This window comes from Anarhichas minor, unplaced genomic scaffold (genome assembly GCF_050575085.1).
Source record: "Anarhichas minor isolate MPS153535 unplaced genomic scaffold, ASM5057508v1 ptg000026l, whole genome shotgun sequence".
NCBI lineage: Eukaryota > Metazoa > Chordata > Actinopteri > Perciformes > Anarhichadidae > Anarhichas > Anarhichas minor.
The window spans coordinates 9,123,806-9,136,622 of NW_027466472.1; positions in this window are offsets into that span (position 1 = coordinate 9,123,806).

Sequence of the window (12,817 nt, forward strand, 5' to 3'; positions counted from 1 at the left end):
TTTTTTTTTTTTTTTTACACAAAGTGACCAAAGCACACATTTAGGAATGATCAGACCGGATTACATTGTAAATACAAACACAAAGTCATTGTAAATATAAAGTCACAACCTAAACTATCCTATGGAAAACAAACACACAGATAATGATGTCAAAGATGGAGTCAAACTGACACTCGTGCACTATTTAACCCCTCGCATGTGTAGATTTTAGAGGATGGTAATCTGTGTGGGTCATGATGTGCAGACATTAATCTGTCAGGGACTATATTGGGACCATGCAGGCCATCTGTGACTGAGGAATAAGCGTCCTGTGTTGACATTGGTTTAAATTAGTGTGTGACAGTGGGGCTCTTGAGTTAAGCTGTAAACTCCAGATGTGTTTGACTGTGTGTGTTTAAGTTCACCGACGCTTCTGTGTGTGTGTGTGTGTGTGTGTGTGTGTGTGTGTGTGTGTGTGTGTGTGTTATCTATTCTGTGTGAGGGGACAGATTGCTGACAAAGCGGACATCGTCTAGCCAGCAGCTGTGCTAATAACAATAATCCAGTCAGCCACATCTGTAATGTAAAGAAAACCACTGTTTCAGAGGAGAAATACATTAAATGCCATCTAACCTCTAATGTCACATGTGGCCAGTTAAGTTATGAGGCGATGATGGTGAAATGGAAGAAATGGACATTTGCCAGATATATTTGGTAAAAGTTTATAAGATAAATGTTCACGGCAATGTGGAAAATTAAATAACTGCACATAATGGAATAAAAATGAAATAAAACCTAAAACTATTTTGATCATAACCGAACAACTTGTTGCATATAATAATAAAAAAAAAATACAAATAAATAATAAGTTATTATATTTACTGGTTTCTACATGTCAATTGCGAACTCTGCATCAGTTTACAAAAGAAATAAGGAGATTGAAGAAGAACTCCAGTGCCAATATCTTCCACCTCATGAATTAAAAATACATAATGTAGTTGGGATGCTGAGGACACAATCCGGTGGGTAGAGTACTCTCCTCTGAGTGATTCATATAAAAGCTTAAAGCAGGGAGCTAATGTAGGCAGCAGGACACAGCGGTTGGCACTCCTACCTCACAGAGCATCAGCATGAGTGGAAGTGTACGTGAATAGAAATGTGAAAAATGCATAATTTCAGGGAGGGACTTTTCCTTCTTGTTCCCTTCCACAAGTTGGGAGCGAGGAATCTGATTGCTGACCTTAGTCTGAATTCTCAGGCTAGCTCTATTAATAGCCCAGACACCAGCAGCCGGAGCTCGCTCACCAGGCCCTGCTGGAGTCTGGCTCTAGATGGACCAGACAGTTGATCAGAAAGAAAAACATGGCGCCCGAATCGCCTTCTAAACTCATCCAAGTTAAGTTAATTAAGTAAAAAAAAAAAAATGATAATGCAAAGACCTTGAATTTCAGTCAACATCTGTCTTGCCACTTTCTAAAAATATCAACATCTGTTACTGCACTGACCGGAGCAGAATGGCGAAACATAAAAAAGCCTTCAACATCTCCCTCCAATGCTAATCCTGCAGAGAAGGGGGCAACCCTTCTGGCACGACTCCCAGGGAAAGTGTGCTCCTTCCGAGCGGGGGGAACTTTTGTCTCAGAAAGGTATTTAGAGAATATTTGGTGTGCTGCAGCTCCAACACTAACAAGAGCTGGTGGTAAATCAGCTGAAAAGTTGCCTAAATCCAGCAAAAAAGATGAATAAAGTCTGAGATGTGACACGCCAGACTTCTGTCATGCTATAAACCGGCTCCCTCTGTTTTATAGTGACAGAGATTTACAGCTCAAGCTTCGTCATGCTACACAGGAATTCCTACTTGAGGTTTGCTTTCTCTAAAGCCCCGGGGAGGGGGGGGGGGGGGGGGGATTGGTATACATCGTCTGGTGATGTTATGCAATGCCAAGATATCTTTGTTTTTCATGCTGTAGTTTTTCCAGTGAAAACAATGTCGTAACCAAAGTGGCTGAGTGGATAAGTGTCCTTTTAGAGAAACATGGTCTCAGAGCTGCATCTTACTGTTGAACAAAGTTTCTCCCCGTTGTCTTGGGACCACAAACGACACCACTTCCAGTGCTGCCTAACTTCAAAAGATGCCCGAAACACAGTCTCTTGTCTACATTAGTCACCATGACATGCGACACCACTGAGAGAAATTTTAACTGCCTTAAATGACAAGTTGCTCTGTGACAAGGTCTCATTTGAACACCAACTTTTAGATGTTCTCAGTGTGTTTTTGTAATTTGATACAATACATCATCAAAGGTCGTCTGCACAAACACATCCTCCTCCTTCAGCGGGGCTCCTAAATATGTCACATTCCTCACAATCATAAATATCACAAACAGGCGGCGCGAGAGGGCAGCTGGCCGTCTACTGTGGTGGGTTAACAGGTGGACTCTTCTGGTCCCTCCAGGTCTCTTCTGTGGTGGGAGACCACTGGTACAGGAGCCTGAGGGGAACTTTCAAACTCTATCAATTTGAATCTGGCCACTCGTTGGTATAAATTAAGAAATAAAAGAAGCTGACCCTGCATCAGGAAAGCAGGGATGGGACCTCCAGCAGTTCAAATATTGTTCACACTCTATTCAAGAGCCAATCAGAAGCTTTCTTTCATCCCAGTTTCTCTCAGCTTCTCTGCCTTCTCCGTTTCTTACATACGTACATACGAGTTTGGGAGCTCGTCTGTGGCTGGAGATACAGTTTAAACATTAAGTTGGACCTTAGAGGGCTCTGGATTTTATGGGAAATTGATTTGATTAATTTCGATGGAAGTAAAGCGGTCACCCTCACCTACACACGTAATCGCTAATTAAATGTTTTGGGCTCTCCGGCATTCAGTGTCTCCTCAGTTTCTGTTACAGCACTGACTTAAAAATATCCTCAGAGTTTATAAAGTGGTCCATTATAAAGTGGTCCATCTGCTGTAAAAACCTTGTTTCCTGTGTCTTTGTTTTATTAAAAACAGTAAAGACAAATACGAAGGCTACTCAGAGAAAGGTCTGAATTAACACCGCCGGTGTGTATCGCCCTATAAAGAGCTGCCCATGGCAACCTGTTAATCTGCTAAAACTACCGGATGTTTTTCCTTCTTTCCTTTCAATGACCTGGAGTCTAAAAAAAGAGACTGGAAGAGGTTTTACAACCGTGAAAATAAGGAAGTCATTAGATCCTTATGGCGCTTAAATACCAAGGCCAGCTACATAAAGCAGTCAGTAATGGGCATCCATACTCTGTGTCCTCTTAACCTTTGAAGATCTCACACACACACACACACGATAAGATAGACGTATGTAATTAAAACTACCTCACACAGAGCAGCAGTGAATGTGGTTTCCTGCCAGTCAGAGGTTTTTGAACACTCAAGCAATTTTGGTTAAATCTCCAGTAATAATGTTTACTGTGAGTTCCACTAAAATAGGAAATATAAACAGAGGAAGAGGTATAAGCGATGTACGAAGTATTTGTGATTGGAATCAGCTGATACCTTGATCAATCTTTTTAAGATGCTGTAGTAAAGAAAGTTGAGTATTTGTCTTGTAGTGGATTGAAGTGTTTTTAGCCTTAATGACATTTCCAGTGGACCCGCTTCAGACGAGCAGTAATTAAGGATGTCAATAGTTCCCTAAAGGGTCTTAATAACAGATACAAAGACGCAGCAGTGATCATGAGCGGCTCGTGAATATTACTCTTTGAATTGACCGACTGTCATAGAGATAAAGTGCCAACAAACATCTTTGAGCATTGTGACTTTCACTATCGGTGACTGTGGAATACCTCACATTCATACTGCATGAGTTATGAAGATCTAAAGCGGGATCTGTTCCTAGAAATCATCCTTCTCACTGTGTGCTTTTGGTTCAGAAACGTGGAAAGAGAGACGGGCATGAAGTTGGACGGCGGTGGGGTTTGAGCTCCTGGACGGTAGGAAGGTCAACATGCCACAGGTATGCGAGTGTGTTTATGTGGAAGTTAAAGAGAGAAAAGCCTGAAAGCCAGAGGGAGTTATGCCTGTAAGTGAGACGGACTATTTCGGACCGGGAGCTCCTTTGTACACCGGAAGACAAAAATAATATGTTTGGAAAGAAGGGAGCACATGAAAGGGGAAAGAGGTGAAGGAGGGAAAAAGGGGGGAGCAGACTCTCGGGATGGAGGGAGGCAGGAGCCACGAGTCTTCTCTTTGATCCTTCAATAAGATGCACATGTTGTGGTGTTCGCCCAGCTCGTATGAGCCCCAATTCTCACAGAACATTCAGACACTTCCGTCCCAAATCCCAACACGAGCAACAGGGAAGAATTTGATCGTTGACATTTCACATTTCAAAGAATTTACCGCGAGAGTCAGACTTACACGCCTTAAGATCAAGGTTGTAATGTCATGAAACCAATCAAAACCCAGACAAGTACCCAAACATGTCACGAGATGATGAAAACATATGATGATCCTCATCAATACCGGCCACATTTACCGTAGTAGTAGAAGTAGTTTGTTCCAAAATACTCCGTTTAAAATGGGACTATCAAAAATTGCTTGCATTTCTCTCCAACGTCAGTTTCAAAAGAAGAAAAAGTCTCAACAGAAAAGCCTAAAGCGGTCAGATTTCAAACACAATTGTGCGGATCTTTTAAAAGAAAACCGACTGACGTGCCAAGAAAGACGAAAGAGATTTTAGGCGCATGTAGTAACATCAGTATGCGGAAGAGGGAGCAGATCAGATCTCAACTGATATTATATGCTCCTTATACTTCTACAAAAAGGCAGAATTCACAGATAAATCACCTACAATGCTGCCGAGTCATCTGCAGCTCAACTGGATATGAAGTCCTAAATCTGTTTCAAACGAGTCGTCACATTTGACTTAGGAAACTCCAGAAAATATTTAAACGTCACCGCTCAAAGGGTAGTAAATATTTACAGAGCGGTGGCGTGCCGGCGCTGTGGTTATTTCAGCGTTTGGTTTAAGTCACACACACACACACACAAAAAGGTCAGAGGAAGAAAAATTCACACACCGAGCTGATGGTCAATAAAAGCGCACCTGGTCTCTGGTCTCTGTTACATTTCTGACACTGTTCGCCCACACTGGGCGAGCAGCTACTCTGCCTGTTTGTTTGTGAAGCGCCTATCTATCCGTCGCAGGTTGGGGGTCTCCTGCTTATGTTGGCCGTACGGTCCGGAGGTCTGTGATGTTGAGGCAACACCACTGGTTGAGTTGCACACATTGATTTCTTCTTTCTACCTCTTCTCACTGAATCCTAAATCACAGTAACATTCTCTAAATATTGTAGTTTTTGTGTTAAGTGTGTTGAACTCCCAGCCTCCTCTCTCCTCCATCCATCATTGTGTCACAGCATGCTATCACAAACCGTGCTTTACTTACACCCAAGTGCTTAAACCCGATACCGCCATCTGTATCTGTTTTGTGTGCGTGTGTGTGTGTTCCTGCTGGTTGTGTTGATGCCGTGGATAGAGGAATATAGTAAGTGTCTTCACTGCCGTTTGGTCTTCCCTTTTCCTTTTCCTCCACATTATCTCCGACTGTACCAAATCCACGCATTTTAAAATCTAAAGCCCAGATGCTGAAGATAAGGGGCTCATTTCCACTGACAAACCGAATCAAGATAGAGGATTCATGTCCTTGACTACATCCCCCTTGTCCTCAAAGAGATCTGCACCATCTCTGCTGCTCTTCCTTTTGGCTTGCCGGGCATTTCCCCTCCCTGTCCTGCAGCATGGTGGGAGCGTCTGGAAGGGTTTTCTTAAGGGGAGTGGAGGGCGCTGCAGCTGAGGAGCACGCTGGCTCTGGACACGCACCACTGCCATCTTTATGCATTAGCACGCGCACACACACACACACACGCAAGAATGTTAATTATCACACACATACTTCAGCACTCATGGCTGCCATCAGAAGATGTCTAACTCATCTAATATTTAAATCTTTAAATCTTTAAAGCACTAAAAATAACCAAAAGGCTGAATGCCATGTGTGCTGCTGATGGGTTAGCCGTTAGCATGATGTGGAATAATTAAATTAGTTGGCATTTAAAAAAAACATAAATGATGGTCTAAATGTGACCTGCAAAACATTATCCACCATAAGATATATTCCTACACCTCATTAAAAATCATTCACAATCATTTTTCGGGGTACTTTTACTTCATCACTCCCGTGGTATAAGATAACATCACGTCAGATGCTTTCCCATATGACCATTGGTAAGTAGCTGTTCTGATACTGATATTTTAACGACTGTCCTAATTTGCTATCTGCCTGATGTGCAGCTCTGTCTTCACAGTGCCTGCAGTTAGAGTAAACTCTCTGACTTTGCTCCCAGAGGCACAAAGATAAGATCACGGCCTCTTGGCTCTCGGCCCAGACTACTGTCCATCCTAACGGACATCAGGCTGGTTGATACACACCGCCTGAGCTGTGTGGCACGTCACCGCAGCACACGACTTATGGAAAGTCCATAAGATATCCTGAAGTTCAGAGTTTAGACATTACCTACAGTTCCTAAAATGTCTTTCAACAACACTTAGAGCAAGTCAATATCTGCTTCATCACACTGTGGGGTTTTACCTTCAGCATTCACTACTGACATTTTGTGAGGTCTTTCCTCACAGTCGCAGCAGTGGAAAGAACGAGTCCCTTCTTTAACATCTGTTAATAAGACCACTTAACCATTGAACGATGAAACTTATACAAAAATGCAAATATTTATGGTAGTGTTTTAACTGAGCTGCAGAGTGCATTATGGGGAATTTTCCTTATATGGCTTGTAGTCACCAAATATGGAATTATGGCTTAATTACCGCATAAGCTATACACACATAAAACAAACTATTAGCACAGATTAAACATCTGGAGAAATGCGAGAGTTGTCCCACGAGGGTTCGATGGTAGGAATGGATGCTACAAATAATATAATTGTGCAATGTGAACATGAAACACAAGTATGCAAAAAAAAAAGAAGAAAAACAGCCACAGTAGAGATGTGAACTACATCACTGGTTGTCACCATTGCAGAGGACATGCAGTCCTTAGAAGGACAATTGAAGTCTCTCAAATAAAGAACAGCTGGAGCACGACACAGATTATACAGGAAGACTCCTTCACTCTCGTTAATCATGAAGGTTGGACCACTCTGATAACCTCAACACCTGCCCCACTTCCTACCAGAGAGCTTCTCACCCCTGGGTCGCTCGACCACGGCCGGTGTTGCCACAGCGTTTCATGCGTTGCTAGCTTAGTGCAGGGACCGTGGTGGGGGCCATGGGAACTGGGCTGAGATTATTTATAGCAGGTGGGCGGGGCGGGGGCACTTTTCTATGAGGCTTTAGAGGAATGTCTAAGGTCGCCCTCTGACCAAAACCTCTACAGAGCCCAGGCTGACGTGGGACATCTGCAGAGACGAAGACAAGCGGCCAATTAGCTTGAAGGGTCTGGTGAGCGGGCCCAGCAAGGACAGGAAGGAAGCGGTGAGCAAAGGAAGCTAGGATGCCAGAGGAGAACCAAATAGGGCAATGGTGTTGTAGGAAAAGCACCGGTGCCACTACTAACATTAACAACAGCTCGGATCTATTCACGTGAACCATGAAGTCGTGACAGTGTGACAGTGAGCATGCACAATACCAGAAGCTGCCATCACTAATTTATTCATTTATACCGCTAATTTTCTCTGTACGACACCTCAAAATGTCTTCCATGAATTGCATATGTATTGGTAATACTGATAAATTACATATATTTCATATTTCCCTTGTGATGGTGTTAGTTGATAAAACCCAATATTAACCTAAACAATGACTGGAAGGTAAGGTCGCCATACAATACAGCTTTTCTTCTTCAGGAAGAACGTGCTCTTACAACCAGAAGAATACCGAACACATGATGGTGTCTAATGTTCACAACAAATCCCTCTTTACGCGCTCATCTTTCACCAGCTCTGTATTGTTGTTTTACGGCGGCCTCGTATTCAGTGAAGTGTTGCGTGCCTGCTCCCTAACCCGATTGTTTGCCCTCGCATCAGACTGGAAAATACCCAGAAGGCCGCCTGTCAAAGCCGAGCCCACGGGCCAAAACCCCCCCCCCGCCGGTTAAAGCCGTCACCACTGTGCCATCACACAGCGGATCTCACTACACGCTTGGAGACTGAAGCCCCCACAACTTTACCCGGTGGAGTGTTACACAGAATGATGGGTTAGGGTTTCGCTGATGAGCGACACGCCGCCCTCCCTCACTGAAGGCCTCACAGAGCAGAGTGGCGCTATTGTTGGTGTGTGGATTCACCGGGATAATGCCATGGATGATAGGGTTACTGCACAGGAGCATAATGTTAACATCTGATACTGTACGGTGGTTAGCATTCACATGATAACAAATAGGACTACATGTGTGAAGGAAGAGAGAGAGGTTGTATTGAGATTGTGTCCTCAACGCGTTGAAGCATGAAGTGAACGTACAATAAGTAGAAATCACAAGATCATGTCTCACACCCATCATTTGACATTCCCGATGGCTTATTTACGTAATGCTTTGTTCTCAATAAAATGTACTGTATGTGTCTCGTCAACAATTACATGTCAATCAGTGCACAGACGGGTGTGGTGCAGCATATTCCCAGTTTGCAAATGAATGCATCGAGAGTGCACACACACACACACACTAGCAGTGACAGCTAATGAGAAAAACAGACGGAGCTACAAGGGTAACAGAGGAAAGGGGGGAAAACTGGCATCCACTGCAGTAGCTAGCAAGCTAATGGGCTAATAAAGTCCAAGTATAGACCGACTACACTTTGGCTGCAGTGGCAAGCAGCAATTGAAGGCACAAGAAGCTAATGGCTAGTTGAGTAAAAGCCACAGAGGAATGCACCATGGTGAGAGTGTGAGTGTGTGAGTGAGTGAGTGAGTGAGTGAGAGAGAGAGAGAGAGACAACCGTCCTCTCCTCTGCTTCTCTATCCACAGCTGGCACTGCCCACGAGCAGTGACGTCATTCTGTGTGTGTTCATGTATGTGAGGTTTGGTGGCATTTTTTAGGGTAACAAAAGGAAGCCACAGCCACCCTCATGCTCCACCCCAGGGTGCTGCGTGGTTTTACAGAGCCGGGGTGTGGGAACAAGGGAAGGGCACTTCAGTTATGTCAACCTGGACATGAATGACGGCTTTCAGAGGAGACACACACATGCGCTTAATGAGAAGACACAATGGGTGTGGTTTTGAAGAGCAGCAACTAAATTGAGGCAGACTTGGACATGCTGCTAGTTTAATCACATAGAGAGAGAAAGAGAGAGAGAGAGAGAGAGAGAGAGAGAGAGAGAGAGAGGGGTGCCAAACTATCCGAGATTAACCAGTGAATGCCGTCAGCCAGCAGCAGCAGCAGCCTCTGGGGCTTGGGACAGATGTTGAAAGTTGCCCCACAAGGTGTTCCCTCTGTTGGCACATACTGCAGCTTTGTCACATAGGCTAGGAATGTTGCTGAGGAAGGAACCAGTGTTTGTCACACCCATACGGATCCACTCTCTCCACCGGTCTGTGAACCGTTTGGGCTTCAAAACAAACACCACCCCCCCACCCCCACCCCCACCCCCCTCTTTCGTCCCCACTCAGTCGGGCCAAACACAGCTGCAGGGTTTTCCGGATGTAGACAAGCGACATATAGAACGGCAGTAGAGAAGAGGGGGGGGGCACACTTTTGACACTGAGGTGGCTGAGGCCACTGGCTACTGGAAAGGTGATAACAGGACACTCAGACACTAGGATAGGCGGACTCTGCTGAAGAATAGGCGAGTTGTTTGGCAACTATCAACACAAAAAAATGTACAGAGAACACGAACAAAGCAGATTGTCAGTTGTCACTTGGCGAGACAAGGAACAAGAAAATCTGGGCTTTCAAGAACACACCTAATTCTCATGCAGCTATTCCTCTTTGGTGTCAAGTGAAACCCCGAAGCATAGAAGCAGAGAGAAGTCACACTGAGCTCAGAGTATTCACAGCAGAATCACATGCTCAGCTGAACACTTTGTGAATAGGAAATCACAACAGCAGGTCTGTGACTTCAGCAACGCTTGACATCCTAAAACCTCAAGTTTAAAATCACTTTTTTGAAACTTTAAAACATAAACTCCTTTCAAATGAACACAAACCGCACAGAAGCCCGCCTGAACAGCAGAGGCTATCAGGGGTAAAATAGGCTGACATCAACAAACCACAATGCCCTCATTTTGGTGAGATAATCGAGGCCAAATCTCCTTTCACCAGCGACCTACTTCGTCTTCGGCGGCACATTTGAGGGAAAAGTCTGGTTTCTTACCTCATCGTCTGGAAAGAGGATTATTGATCCACGGGAGGTCACACATAGGAAAGGAGCAGAGACACAATAGTGTAAACATGTTGTTAACCATGACTTATTGCTACACTAACTAGCGACGCAGACCTACTTAGATATACGTCTTTCTCCAGAGCAACTCGTTGATTAATCAGACAGCCAGCAACATCTACTTCGGCACATCTCTAGATCTAGCAAACATCTGTGATAAAGCTCGAGGGATGATGTTGTGAAAGTATCCAAGTACTTAAAAGACGGCATGAACTTTAGGTTTCAAAAGGCTGAGCGTGCAGGGGCTCTTGGTAGGTTTTCATTTGTACAGATTAGTCCCTTCTCGGGGAATGGGTTGCGATGATACAGGACAGTAATTATTACAGGAAAATATATATTTTGGAAAACTACCATTTCTGCACTCGGCTGGTGAATGTCTCGTGCTTTGCTTCAGGAAACAAACTGGCAGTTAGCTCAAAGTCGGGCTCTTTGCGATCAGTTGAGCATAATTATTCATTATGTTTGCACATTTACTGATTCTTTCAGTTCTTAAGAGGCAAAACAAACTTACTCCAGAGCTGCCTGTCCAGGGAAACTCACTGGCAGTATTACAAATAATGATCCGCTACTTTAAAACTCGGGCCCATCGCTGCCTGTCAGCTCACAGAGCAGACTATGCTCAGACACAGGTCAGGGGACTGAAGAACCATCATAACCTCGGCCACCATTTACATCCACTTTCGGAACCGCAGAAACAAAACAGCTGACAGCTGGACAATGTGTAATGCATGAGCTGTACATTGCTGTCATCAGTACGCTTCACTCCACGGACACTTTGAGTGAAATCTCTGTGGCAGGTAACAACAAAAATGGCTGCAACTTTAGAGCTGAACGCATCTTATTACAGAGCTGCAGATCAACGTTAAATTCCAGTGCTGTGGTATAACGGCTACTCGCTTGACTTGTTCATTTTTCTCGTGGTTCATCTCTCGACCCACATGCCGAGGTCCTCCACCAACGACGCTGCGAGCGCAGCCACAGACAGCGGCGAGGACGGGAGCATCTCTCCACAAGGTTCTCCCTGAGGAATGTCGCTGACTGTGCCTCCCATCCACACCACTCCCTTTTCTCCTGGGTGCCTTTCACTGACTTTGTTTTTGAGTAAGTCTGATGTCAGGGGTTGTTGTTGTTGTCGTGTTGATTTACTTGTTAAATGGGTTATGGGCTCTCAATAAGACAGGCCTGTATTCTAGTTCCACCTACAGCTCTAAAAATTGAGTTTAATTGGGAACATTTATGTTATCATGTCTTGCTTGCAAGGTTTCAATTGTGTGAACAGTTCTGCAAATAAATATGACTTAAGACATGTTGATCAAGTTTCCCAGTGAGCGGGAACAGACATTAGTAAAACATGAAAGTCAGACATGGAAAAACTAACATTTGAACTCATCACCAAGATGTCAAATCTGAAGAGGCTCCACGAAAACATGAACTGGCAAGAGACGCTAAAGGTGAATCTCAGGGCAAAAGAAGACCAACCGCACAGGAAATAAGCTCTGAAACGTGCAACATGGATTTAAAATAGTCATTTCATGGTTTCTGGTTGAACCAATGCAGTAATACTATTACATTTAGATATATCCATGTACTTGAATGAACACAGGACTAGTGTGTGAGTAAAATGGACCCATAAAAAGGACAAATTAAAAGCTTCTAACACAATTGTTGAGCATTCAAGCTCTTTGAACTTGGGTTACGTTTTGTAATACAACATAAATCATCACATACACACTACATAGTGAGAGCTGTCATCACCTCCCACCGTCTCCAACACAGAAGTATCATAAACACACAGGGCAACTGTTTCAATGAGCCAGATGTAAATCTATAATATATCTAATGTATATATATATATATATTTATCTCAAGTGTTGATATGGGCTTCTTCACAATGCAGTGTTAGTTATGTTAGTGTGGGAGAGAGGCAGCGATCACATCTCATTTAGGTTTCAGTGTAAAGCTTCCTGACACAGAGCTGCTTGTTTTAAATAAAGCGAACAGTGTGGTGATGGGGCGAGTGGTTCATTGGTATCCAGCTAACACTAACTCACATCTTCATGGTACAGAAATAGTGCATTGTGGCGAGTCTTGGTACCACTCTTGCATAACAGTAGGATTGCAGTGTGGAGCTCACACTGCCAGGCTTTTCAGGGATGTGGACCCTGTGGTCCGGTGAGAGTGTCATTTCTCTGCACGCTTTAACAAGCTGTACTCTTATCATCGGCTCACAAACCGGGACAACATTTGACTTGTAGGCTCGTCGGGACTGTGACGAGTTTTAACGGTGCATGCTCACGTTACAGCTCCGTGTGTCCTTAATGAATAAAATAAATAAAAACACGATTTAAAGGGAAGGTGTTCACTTCATTTTGGGTCAGTCCGATGTACGACACTAGAAGAGCATCACCCGAGTTA